This window comes from Podarcis pityusensis (assembly GCF_964106645.2).
Source record: "Podarcis pityusensis genome assembly, chromosome: 1".
Lineage (NCBI taxonomy): Eukaryota > Metazoa > Chordata > Lepidosauria > Squamata > Lacertidae > Podarcis > Podarcis pityusensis.
Genome location: NC_138028.1, coordinates 41,991,336 through 42,004,296, shown reverse-complemented (window position 1 = coordinate 42,004,296; position 12,961 = coordinate 41,991,336). Strand labels below are relative to the sequence as shown.

Here is a 12,961-nt window from a genome sequence, read left to right as displayed (position 1 = left end):
GGCTGGAAAATTTGTTCCTTATATTTATATATTGAACTGATTATTTGCACACAGTGTAAGTCGCTGTACTTAAAACATGTAGGAATGTGGCCATAATGTCCAATTTTTGAACCATTTAGGAATGAAATAACCCAAAGATTTGGACATCTTCCATACACGTATTTTCTGGATAAAAGGATTACTTTAAGCAGATTTCCCTGAGCTCTGCAAATCTATTCAAACTTATTCTTAAAGGGTTTCTTTAAACTGAAACTGTAAATCTCTGTTCTAATTCATTTTGTGTACTTAATTTTTTTAAAGTAGTTCTGATTGTTAGGGTACTCAAAAGTATTTTCTTCCTTCCTTCCTTTCTCGTGAGAGTGTTACATTCATGTTTGTTCTTGAACATTTCAAGTTTCTCATTTATTTACAGAATTTTTGTATAATATTATTATAGTTCTTCAGATATGGCCTTTGTGGGCACATTACTGTTGGTAATCTCTCAGTTTAAAGAGGGTGACACAGCTATGGAGACGAAATTTATATTTTTAAAAATAATCCCGGTTAAAATCTAGAGAGAGCCATTTTTTCTCAGCCTAACTTTAAGAAGTGTTTCCAAGTAGTAATATTTAGAATGAGTTAATATAATGTGATTGGCTTTTTTTTTTTTACTGAGTGTTCCCCGCTACTACTTCCCCGCTACTATGCCACCATATGAGCTTTAGCTGTTTTAGCTTTAATATTTTAAATGTGTGCACTATATTTTAAAAATGTTTTTATGTTATTTCTTTGAGCCGACTTGAGAAAGACGTTTGTGCCCGGAAAGGTAGCATAAAAACATATATATCACTGTTATTTCTCTCTCCCTCTTGGAGTTCTTTGCCCCAATTCTGCAAGGGAGTTATGCATGCAAAAGCAACTTTCATATGCTAATGTCCTTCGTGGAATGGTAACTGTGGGTGCAGATTAGAGACAGATGTTTATCAAGGTGCACTGCTGAATTGTGATGTACATTTGGATATCCAGTTCTTGCTACATTTCTACCCACAAAACTATGCAGATGAGAATGGGCATTCTCAGTTGCGTAATGTCTTACCTGGATGAAGTTCTGTTCTTCATCATCTTAAGATACTGGGGCTTCATTCTTTGCCCAGAAGCAGCCAAAGAAAGATTATCAGTTTGTTCAGCTAACTTCTACCTTTTCTTTCAAGGAAGACAAAAACCTCTGGCTACATTCATTGCACACATACTGCTCAAAATGTACTCCTATGCTAAATAAAATGCAAGCACCTCTGAGTGGGAGGTAGACCTGGGTTTATTACATCCGTGCCCCTCACTGGTGACACAGTTTTTCTATCCAGAGATAACAACTGAAGTACTGTTGAAGCAACAGCCTAAATCTTCTGCTGTCATACACTTGGCATCAAGGTGTATTTTAACTGCTGTAGGGGAGGAAAGCTGAAAGGTATGTGTTAGGTTTTCTAAAATAACTGCTAGTAATGGGAAAGTGGGGACCGAGTGCCAAGTATTGCTATGCTTTCTGTAATAACCTCTAGCGATGATCTTAGTGAATCCAGAGGAAGAACCTAAAAGTGCCTTTAAAAAGTGCAACACAAATAGACAGCTGGAAAAGCACAGTAGGAAAATAATATACTTGGTCTTCACATGCCAGAAGCACAGTAGATGAGTATATTGTTATAATTTGCCAGAAACGTCTTGCGTCTCCTATATTTGGACCTGATTTAGACGGTCAGGGGTCCCTTTACCTTTTTATAAAGCTGTTTGTTTCCAGCAAAACTGCGTTCTGTGCTTCTTTATACATGATTAAGTGTACGCATTCTTATACAGTGGTACCTTGGTTATCAAACTTAATCCATTCCGGGAATCCGTTGGACTCCCAGAACCGTTCGAAAACCAAGGCGCAGCTTCCGATTGGCTGCAGGAGCTTCCTGCACTCAATCGGAAGCCGCGTTGGACATTCAGCTTCCAAAAGACGTTCGTAAACTGGAACACTTACTTCTGGGTTTGTGGCGTTCAGGAGCCGATTTGTTCGGGAGCCAAGCTGTTTGACAACCAAGATACCACTGTACTTGCTTACGGCAGTGTGGTGTGTTAGAGGGTACTGGACGTGGCCCAAAGATGTAATGATTCTGGGTGCACAGGCAAACTAGAGGAATGAGGAATGGCTTGAAACAATGTTATTCCTCAGAGCCTCTAAGACCAACTTGTCCAGAGACTTCTAAGCCTTTGGAACTGCCTGGATCACGTGACCTGAGGGCAAGTCCTCAAATTATCAATTTCTCAATTCTAAGGGAGTCTCTCTAAATTATAAACCCTATCATTACAAAAGAAGAAGAAGAAGTTTGGATTTGATATCCCGCCTTTCACTCCCTTTAAAGAGTCTCAAAGCGGCTAACATTCTCCTTTCCCTTCCTCCCCCACAACAAACACTCTGTGAGGTGAGTGGGGCTGAGAGACTTCAGAGAAGTGTGACTGGCCCAAGGTCACCCAGCAGCTGCATGTGGAGGAGCGGAGACGCGAACCCGGTTCCCCAGATTACGAGTCTACCGCTCTTAACCACTACACTACACTGGCTGCAAATCTCTACTCAAGTTATTGGACTCACAGGGTGATCCTGTGCCCTTCACTGTCTCTCCACTTAAGCTACATCACAGGGTGATTGTGAGAGTAAATGTATACCACCCTGAACTCACAGAAGAAACAGCGATATGATAGATCACAGGAGAAGCCTACAAATGGAATGTGTAATATGGAAAGCTGTCTTCCAGAGTGAGTTACCTTTTACATTTATGGCAAAAAATTAGGTTAAGCAGGTATTTCTGCCCTTCCCAGAATTCAAAGTCCTGCTTATAAAAGAGGACAGAGGAACATTCAAAGTGCGCTGTAAGAACTATAGAAGAGTTCTGTTTCATCTGTTTAGCTCCTATTTCTTGTTATTTCTTGTTATCTAAAGATGAAGTTGTGGTGGTTTGTAGAAAGGTAACCAAAATTTGCTGAATAGTTTTCAGAGTACAAACGTTTTACATCAACACTCCAGCACCTGATAAGAAACAATTTGGCATCAGAGCTATTTGTATTCTGTGCAGGAAATGAGCAATCCAACCCACCATTGTCACTGAAAACTCTTCAGTGAGGTAGATTGTGTGGAGTATTATTTTTCCTGTGCTGGCAAATGTTCAGATGTGATATTGAATGTTAGTGATGGACCATGGTCAATTTGTATTACTGGCTGCTTTATAAACAGAGCAATGACATTGTACAAAGGTGAAAATGATAACTTGCAGCTAGGCCTGCTCCAAAAATGAAACATACCGTAAGTCATTCTTAGGCCTTTTGAAACCAGTGGCCTTTTATATAATCATAACTCTGGGTTGGATTATAACCTGGCTGTTCAAATAAAGAAGATTGCAGTATGATAGGTGAACTTGCGTTATTTTAGAGTAGCAGATTATTGTAAATTGTTTTTAGTGTACAATAACAAAATGTATGATACAACTTGGGTGTGTTTCAGCTGGACTATGGATATTTAGGCACATGGTCGCTGCTGCTGCACCGCGAGTGTTGGGGAAGGCCGCTCCCTCTTCAGGCTGATTCCACCAGGCCTAGGGGGCGGGGCCCAGACTCACCTTCGCCACAGCTTTAAGAGGCCTCACTGAGGCACTGGGACATCGCTGCTGCTGCACCGTGAGTGTTGGGGAAGGCCGCTCCCTCTTCAGGCTAACTCCACCAGGCCTAGGGGGCGGGGCCCGGACTCACCTTCGCCACAGCTTTAAGAGGCCTCACTGAGGCACTGGGACATCGCTGCTGCTGCACCGCGAGTGTTGGGGAAGGCCACTCCCTCTTCAGGCTGATTCCACCAGGCCTAGGGGGCGGGGCCCAGACTCACCTTCGCCACAGCTTTAAGAGGCCTCACTGAGGCACTGGGACATCGCTGCTGCTGCACCGTGAGTGTTGGGGAAGGCCGCTCCCTCTTCAGGCTGATTCCACCAGGCCTAGGGGGCGGGGCCCAGACTCACCTTCGCCACAGCTTTAAGAGGCCTCACTGAGGCACTGGGACATCGCTGCTGCTGCACCGTGAGTGTTGGGGAAGGCCGCTCCCTCTTCAGGCTGATTCCACCAGGCCTAGGGGGCGGGGCCCAGACTCACCTTCGCCACAGCTTTAAGAGGCCTCACTGAGGCACTGGGACATCGCTGCTGCTGCACCGTGAGTGTTGGGGAAGGCCGCTCCCTCTTCAGGCTAACTCCACCAGGCCTAGGGGGCGGGGCCCGGACTCACCTTCGCCACAGCTTTAAGAGGCCTCACTGAGGCACTGGGACATCGCTGCTGCTGCACCGCGAGTGTTGGGGAAGGCCACTCCCTCTTCAGGCTGATTCCACCAGGCCTAGGGGGCGGGGCCCAGACTCACCTTCGCCACAGCTTTAAGAGGCCTCACTGAGGCACTGGGACATCGCTGCTGCTGCACCGTGAGTGTTGGGGAAGGCCGCTCCCTCTTCAGGCTGATTCCACCAGGCCTAGGGGGCGGGGCCCAGACTCACCTTCGCCACAGCTTTAAGAGGCCTCACTGAGGCACTGGGACATCGCTGCTGCTGCACCGTGAGTGTTGGGGAAGGCCGCTCCCTCTTCAGGCTAACTCCACCAGGCCTAGGGGGCGGGGCCCGGACTCACCTTCGCCACAGCTTTAAGAGGCCTCACTGAGGCACTGGGACATCGCTGCTGCTGCACCGCGAGTGTTGGGGAAGGCCGCTCCCTCTTCAGGCTGATTCCACCAGGCCTAGGGGGCGGGGCCCAGACTCACCTTCGCCACAGCTTTAAGAGGCCTCACTGAGGCACTGGGACATCGCTGCTGCTGCACCGTGAGTGTTGGGGAAGGCCGCTCCCTCTTCAGGCTGATTCCACCAGGCCTAGGGGGCGGGGCCCAGACTCACCTTCGCCACAGCTTTAAGAGGCCTCATTGAGGCACTGGGACATCGCTGCTGCTGCACCGTGAGTGTTGGGGAAGGCCGCTCCCTCTTCAGGCTGATTCCACCAGGCCTAGGGGGCGGGGCCCGGACTCACCTTCGCCACAGCTTTAAGAGGCCTCACTGAGGCACTGGGACATCGCTGCTGCTGCACCGTGAGTGTTGGGGAAGGCCGCTCCCTCTTCAGGCTGATTCCTGGCCTAGGGGCGGGGCCCAGACTCACCTTCGCCACAGCTTTAAGAGGCCTCACTGAGGCACTGGGACATCGCTGCTGCTGCACCGTGAGTGTTGGGGAAGGCCGCTCCCTCTTCAGGCTGATTCCACCAGGCCTAGGGGGCGGGGCCCAGACTCACCTTCGCCACAGCTTTAAGAGGCCTCATTGAGGCACTGGGACATCGCTGCTGCTGCACCGTGAGTGTTGGGGAAGGCCGCTCCCTCTTCAGGCTGATTCCACCAGGCCTAGGGGGCGGGGCCCAGACTCACCTTCGCCACAGCTTTAAGAGGCCTCACTGAGGCACTGGGACATCGCTGCTGCTGCACCGTGAGTGTTGGGGAAGGCCGCTCCCTCTTCAGGCTGATTCCTGGCCTAGGGGCGGGGCCCAGACTCACCTCCGCTACAGTTTTAAGGACACTGGTGCTGCTGCAGCAAATGTTAAAAATGTTTTTATATATTTTAAAGTGTTTTAAAGGTGTTTTTACTTTTTACTTTATTGTACCACCGTGAACAGTGGTTTTTATCTATGTATTTTTATTTTGTTCCGTTTTATTGTGGTTTGGGGTGGGGATTGGTTTTGTTTAGGTTTAATTGTTTTTGGTTTGTTTTGTTTTTCTATTTTATAAATGGAGGCTTGTATGAGGCTTGGGATTGCTACCGTGGAGGGGCGAGGGAAGTATGGTGGTGGGGGCAGATGTTATAGGCGAAGGGGATCGAGATATGGATACGCTCGTACCCCTTCCAATCTGCGCCCCATCCCGAGGGACGAGGGTAGGGTGAGCAAGGATTACTCACCTCCGTCACTGGTGTTGTGCAATGCCAGGTCTATAGGCAACAAAACCGCCACTCTGCGAGATTTCTTTACCTCGCAGGGGGTCGACCTGGCTTGTGTGACGGAGACCTGGGTACGCGAAGGGGCAACAGTTACCTTACGAGAGATGGCGCCCCCGGGTTTCTCCGTCCTCCACCAGTCACGGACTGTGGGCCGGGGGGGAGGGGTGGCATTATTAATCCGGGAAGATTGTCCTTTCAGGGCTCTACCATCGCCATCGATCCCCGGCATTGAATGTGTTGGCCTAGTGTGGGGCTCTGAGGTGAGCTTGGCTGTCTGGCTGATGTACCGGCCACCTAGCGCACCAGCAGCCACCCTGTCAGGCCTGCTGGAGGCGGTGGCCGGCTGGGCCTTGGAGTTCCCTAACCTATTGGTATTGGGGGACTTCAACATCCATGCTGATGCCACTCCCTCCTCACAGGCTCTGGACCTGGTGTCTTCCATGGCAACACTAGGGCTCTCCCAGTTTGTTTCAGGCCCCACACATCAAGCAGGCCACACGCTGGATTTGATCTTTGGCGTAGGTATAGATGTGATCATGTCTCCTTCAATTAAGGTGCCATGGTCTGATCACTACGCTCTGAAAGCCAGGATTGACTTTCCACCCCCACCCTGCTTAGGTGGCGAGCCGATTTGGGCTCGCCCGCAGAGGCTGATGGACCCTGATAGATTCCGTCAAGCCTTGCGGGACCTTGCTCCCCCTGGCGACTTGTTGAGGGCTGGAATACCCAGCTCCTGGCAGCCATAGATGAGATCGCACCTAAGCGCCCTCTGCGACTCCGCAGAAACCGGGCTCCCTGGTTTACCGAGGAGCTTTGGAAAATGAAGCGGGACCTCAGACGGCTAGAGCGAGTATGGCGGGGTGCCCGTGACGGAGCCTCAAGAACATCTTATAGGGTTTTTATGAAAACCTATGAGATGGCGGTGAAGGCCGCTAAGAAGTCTTACTTCTCGGCCTCCATTGCATCCGCTAGCTCTCGCCCGGCGCAATTATTTAGTATAATTAGGTCTTTAACGTCCCTTGAAGGACAGCCAAATTTAAATAACAATCTGACACACAGCTGTGAGGCATTTGCGAGCTTTTTTGCGGAGAAGGTCCTGTTGCTCCGCCATGACGTCCCTGCCAATTTGGATACAATAAAGGAACTGGAGGCCCCTCGACTGTCCTCGGGTCCAGTATTGGACCACTTTGATCGGATATCCCCAGCCGATGTGGACAGACTCCTCCGAGCTGGAAAGCCCACCACCTGTCCTCTTGACCCGTGCCCGTCTTGGCTGATTAGAGCGTGTCCAGACGAGGTGCGGGCCCCCCTGGGGGATATCATCAATTTGTCCCTTGGCACCGGGATATTTCCAGGGGAATTGAAGGAGGCAGTGGTGCGCCCGCTCTTAAAGAAAACATCATTAGATCCCTTAGATCTATCCAATTACCGCCCGGTTTCGAATCTTCCATTCCTGGGTAAGGTGATTGAGAGAGCGGTTGCTGAACAGCTTGGTAGGTTCCTGGATGAAACATCGGCTCTGGATCCATTCCAGTCTGGCTTCCGTGCTGGTCATGGGACCGAGACGGCTCTGGTCGCCCTAACAGATGATCTCCGCAGGCAGCTGGATCGAGGCGGGTCGGGGCTGCTGATTCTTCTAGACCTGTCAGCAGCCTTCGACATGGTTGATCACGAACTCCTGGACCACCGCCTTGCCGACGTGGGGATCCAGGGCACAGTCCTTCAATGGCTGCGCTCGTTTCTCTCCGGTCGGGGACAGAGGGTGGCGCTTGGGGGGGGAATTGTCATCCCGCCACTCCTTGGTGTGTGGAGTGCCTCAGGGTGCGATACTCTCCCCGATGCTTTTTAACATCTTTATGCGCCCCCTCGCCTAGCTTGTCCGGAGTTTTGGGCTGGGTTGCCATCAGTATGCCGATGACACCCAACTCTATCTGTTGATGGATGGCCATCCTGACTCGGCCCCAGACACACTGACCAGATGTTTGGAAGCTGTGGCTGGATGGTTACGTGGAAGCCGGTTGAAGTTAAATCCTTCGAAGACAGAGGTCCTCTGGCTGGGACGGGACGATATGGGATTGGGGGGGCAACTCCCATCTCTTGCGGGGGTGCAATTAGTGCCAGCACCGTCCGTTAAGAGTTTGGGTGTAATCTTCGATACCTCCCTCTCTATGGAGGCGCAGATTACAGCTATAACAAAGGCGGCATTTTTTCATCTCCGCCAAGCTAAGCAGTTGGCCCCTTATCTCTCTCGCCCTGACCTAGCCACTGTGATCCACGCGACGGTCACCTCCAGACTGGATTATTGTAACTCGCTCTACGTGGGGCTGCCCTTGAGACTGACCCAGAAACTCCAGCGGGTGCAGAATGCCGCGGCGAGACTCCTTATGGGGTCTTCGCTGCGAGATCACATTCATCCGGTACTATACCAGCTGCACTGGCTCCCGGTGGAGTACAGGATCAGGTTTAAGGTGCTGGTTTTAACCTTTAAAGCCCTATACGGCCTAGGACCCTCGTACCTACGGGACCGCCTCTCCTGGTATGCCCCACAGAGGAACCTACGGTCTGCAAATAAAAACATCCTGAAGGTCCCAGGCCTCAGAGAGGTTAGGCTGGCCTCAACTAGAGCCAGGGCTTTCTCGGCTGCGGCTCCAATCTGGTGGAACGCTCTGTCACAAGAGACTAGGGCCCTGCGGGACCTGACATCTTTCCGCAAGGCCTGCAAGACAGAGTTGTTCCACCAGGCCTTTGGTCAGGGCCCAGCCTGACTCCCTCCTCTGGCAACCTGCACAGAACTTTGCTTAACGGTTGCCATTAAATTGATTTTAAATAATTTTTATAATGAAATGTTTTAGAATGTTGGATTATTTGATTGTTTGATTATTTGTTTGTTGTTAGCCGCCCTGAGCCTGGCTTTGGCTGGGGAGGGCGGGATATAAATAAAATTTATTATTATTATTATTATGGTGACTAAAATCTTGACTAGATGATAAAGACAGTGAAGATCCAGACTGGCCCATCCAAGAATGAGGCCTCCGAGAATTTGTTCTTGAAGAATCAAGGTTATCCAAACTCTCACCTCCTCATTTTAGTGCCAATTAGACTAACAGGCTCTTTGTGCATACTGGAACTGCGTTGTCTGATCCAGCTGTTGTCTTTGTGTAGGGATGTCTTCTTTCTCATTTCCTAAAGGATCTGCTGTCTTTCCAGCTCAGCTGGGGACAAGCCATGCTTTCTGAGATCTCTTCTGTGAGTTACCAGCATTTGAGGACTGCCCGGAAAGTTTGCTCTTCATGCCATTTCTATTTGCATGATGATCATCTAGATCTGGAGTTGATATGGATTTACTTCTGTTAGTATTGAAGTAGCCTGTTGGATCATCAGAATTTCTTGATGTTTCAAAATGCCTTTGATACTGGGGCTTCTGTATTGATGTTTCCTTGACTTGTTCAACCTGCAATTTCTGTTCTGCTGCTTCCTGATCGGTTCCTCTAGTTGTTTCCAAACATCACTTAACTGCATCATTGACTACCAAGTTTAAAGTGTGTGCATTTCAGGGCCCCCAAAAGACGTGTGAGTTTATGTCCATGACTGTCTTTTGTATGCCATTTTCTTTACCTTTCATGTTACTCCCATTGTCATAACCCTGACCCTGCAGATTCTCAATTGGTCATTTGCTCAAGATGCCCATGAAGACTTTCTGTCATAAAAGCACCTGTAGTCTCCTTTAGTGAAACAAATCCCAAGAAATGTTCTCTTATGATAAACTCAAGTTCAGACATAACATACATTTGTTGAATATGACTAACATCAGGTATGCAGCCCAGAACAATTGACTAGTATTTGGCTGAGTTTGCACATGCTAACATTTTCTGCTCTGTAGCACCTGCTAGAAGTTATATAAACTAATTTTGCATATCTTTTCCTAGGTAGTCAACCATTGTTTCTTGCTCTTTAACTCTGTGTAAATAATGTTCATTCGTGATCGTTTCCAAACAGTGCAAGATATTCTACAAACTTTAAAAAAAAAAGTCCATTGCTAGCACTACACAGCTTTTCAGTTGTACCATGGAATTAAATAATTAAATTAAATCAATCCACTCAAACTAGTTGTCAGAATCTGGCCATTTTAACCATATCCGTCGCACGGAATATTGACCCAAGGGAAACTGAACATGGTGTAGCCTGTTTTGTTACCAATGAAACATCAGTCCTTTGTCAATTGTGTTAATCATGACTTGTGCAACAGTGACCGAAGTCCTAGACCAGAAAGCTGCTTGCATAAGGAAATGCTCTATGCTGGTGCAGCAGAAGTCGTCAGAACAGTGAGGTCAGTCATAGACCATAGATACTGTGACACATGCGCATGCGGGGCTCTTGCAAGAGTGCACAGAGAGCAGGGCCAGGAAGGAGGGAGGAACTAAGGATAAGCTGAGTGGTTCTAATGCGTGTAACATTATGTCAGCAAAGCACAGCAGCAACACATCTTTTAAAAGCCAAGTGTGTGTTGGGGGGAGTATTTATCAAGAGTTTCAAATTTTTAGATTCAAACTTTGGAATTTGGGCGCATGATGGTTGACTACATTTCTGCTATCGACTTTGAGGGAAGCTTATCATTTATTTAAACAGTTTATATACTGCTTAACTGCAGTCATTTAATCAGTGCCCAATAAATGCAAAATGGTAAAAATCAGGTAAAACTATAAAATCAGACTTCAGTTTAAATAAATAAATAAATCTTAAATCAGATTGATAAATAACGGCGTGCTGAAATTCAATACTATTGCACCTTTCCCTCATTTCTAGAAATCCCCCAAATCCAACAGCATCTATTATTAGGAATGTTGAAAGCACACCTTCAAATTGTGGGAATCGGATTTGCTTGAGAATTCCATCCCCCACCCCCCACTCTTGGCTGCCCCAAATACTTGCATAAAGTGCAGCTTTCCTCCTTTTACACAGATGTTTTCTTGGACCCAATACTTTATGGGCACCATAATCTGGGGCTGTCTGAGAATCTCATTATTATCCTTATTGTAATTTTAATTCCCAAACAACATTTTCAACCTGATCTCTCTTATGCAGTCTCTTTACCTGCAGACTGTTATTTCTGTCAGTTGTTCTACATAAAGGAAACCTGTGTTGAATAGGTAAAGATTTACTCCAAGGGAAAGATGGTCCAAATAAATAAAGAAAGGATGCCAATGCCAAGAAGCAGCAGCAGAAAGGAATGCTCTTGGAACACAGTTCCTTCCAATGACTTCTTTTTGTTTTAAGCTCATATTATATTTCTGCCTGGTTTATGTGTTTGGAAAAGTGCTCCCTCTTTGACAAGGATAGATCACTTAAAGCTCTAAGCCACAGTTATCCATTACACTGGGGCATTGGATACAATCCAGGTGAGGCTGGCCAAATGCCTTGCTGAATTAAATGAGACTCCACAACATGGTGTACAGCTTACAACTGATTCCATTATATATCAGGCAGCTTCTCTGCAATAATATATTAGAGGTATAAAACAATGCTGAATCTTGCACACTGTTTATTAGCAAGTGTGTGTGTGTGTGTGTGTGTGTGTGTGTGTGTCTGTGCAGAATGAAAAACATTGGCAGGTACTGGGAATCTTTCATATCTGGAGTGTTATCTTGTGTCACTATTTAGATTTCTTATTCAGAAAGGAATACTATCATGTCTTGTAGTGCTCATGGCTAGCAGCAGTTAATAGAAGACTGCAGTATGATGCAGCTGCATTTTGTTGGAAGCCGCCCAGAGTGGCTGGGGCAACCCAGCCAGATGGGTGGGATATTAATTATTATTATTATTATTATTATTATTATTATTATTATTATTCAAATGTTATGGTAGTCAGAAGAATAATTCCCCACTTGGGTGGTGTGTTTGGCATCGTATCCATGGAATCCTTAATGCGTAGACTGACCTTAAGCTGTCTCAGCTGCCCAGCATCAGCTAAAGCATCAGAACCATCAGTCTGATGCACAGCGCAATATAGGAGTCTCAAAGTTATCTTGCTGCTGGCATCTGTCTGTCTCAAGAGACCATGGAGTGCGCCTCCAGGGGTTAAGTCAAACCACTGGAGAATCATAGTGCCTGTTGTGGCTGCAGAGACTGTTAACTCATAACTTCTGCCTCCCACGCTGCTTTTGTTGCACTAGCGGCACTGAAGTGACCTTTCTGGGGTGCAAGCCTGGGCAGTATGTACAGAAGTCCTGAGCTGCCAAGATGACAAGACCCCCCCTCTTGGCCTCACTGATTTGGGACAAAGCAAAGAAGAGCAATATATTTGGTACCAGCTTGGCTGCAGGAGTAGTTGGAAGGAGGCATACAAGGGCTTGGTGTGTAGGGCTTGGTCCTTAGCCTTTTCCTCTCCCAAAGGTGTCCTGCAAGGTAGCGGGTATGGGTTTTTCCTCAGGGTTTACCCCCAAAGCATTTCTCACAAATGAATATAGCCGCAAGGCAGCGGAGGTTTAGCACCAGTTTTCCTTCTCCTAGATGGGCTTCCTTCCCAGGTTGGCAAGTCCCATCTGCCCCTCACTTCCCTCTACAGCACATGCACAAACCACCTTCTTGATCTCATCTGCTCAATCTGCTTGAACCTGTCTCTGCATACAGGGGAAATCTCTAACTCACCAAGGGTTTGAGGCCAATCGGCTACCCTCACCTAGTTTAGCCACACCCTATGAAACAGCTTCAAAGACATTAAAGGTAAAGGTAAAGGTGTTGTTTAATCGTTTAGTCGTGTCCGACTCTTCGTGACCCCATGGAACAGAGCACGCCAGGCACTTCTGTCTTCCGCTGCCTCCCGCAGTTTGGTCAAACTCATGCTGGTAGCTTTGAGAACACTATCCAACCATCTTGTCCTCTGTCGTCCCCTTCTCCTTGTGCCCTCCATCTTTCCCAACATCAGGGTCTTTTCCAGGGAGTCTTCTCTTCTCATGA

The 12,961-nt window shown here is 47.7% G+C and overlaps 1 protein-coding gene across 1 annotated transcript in view; it reads left to right on the top strand.

Annotated features, from left to right (window-relative positions):
• Positions 1–2,743, top strand: part of FSIP1 (fibrous sheath interacting protein 1) — an 84,135-nt gene extending 81,392 nt beyond the window's left edge. The window contains exon 14 of the mRNA XM_080997002.1: positions 2,644–2,743. The gene's annotated coding sequence lies outside the window, so the exon portion shown is untranslated. The remainder of the gene's footprint in view (positions 1–2,643) is intronic.
• Positions 2,744–12,961: the final 10,218 nt, after the last annotated feature.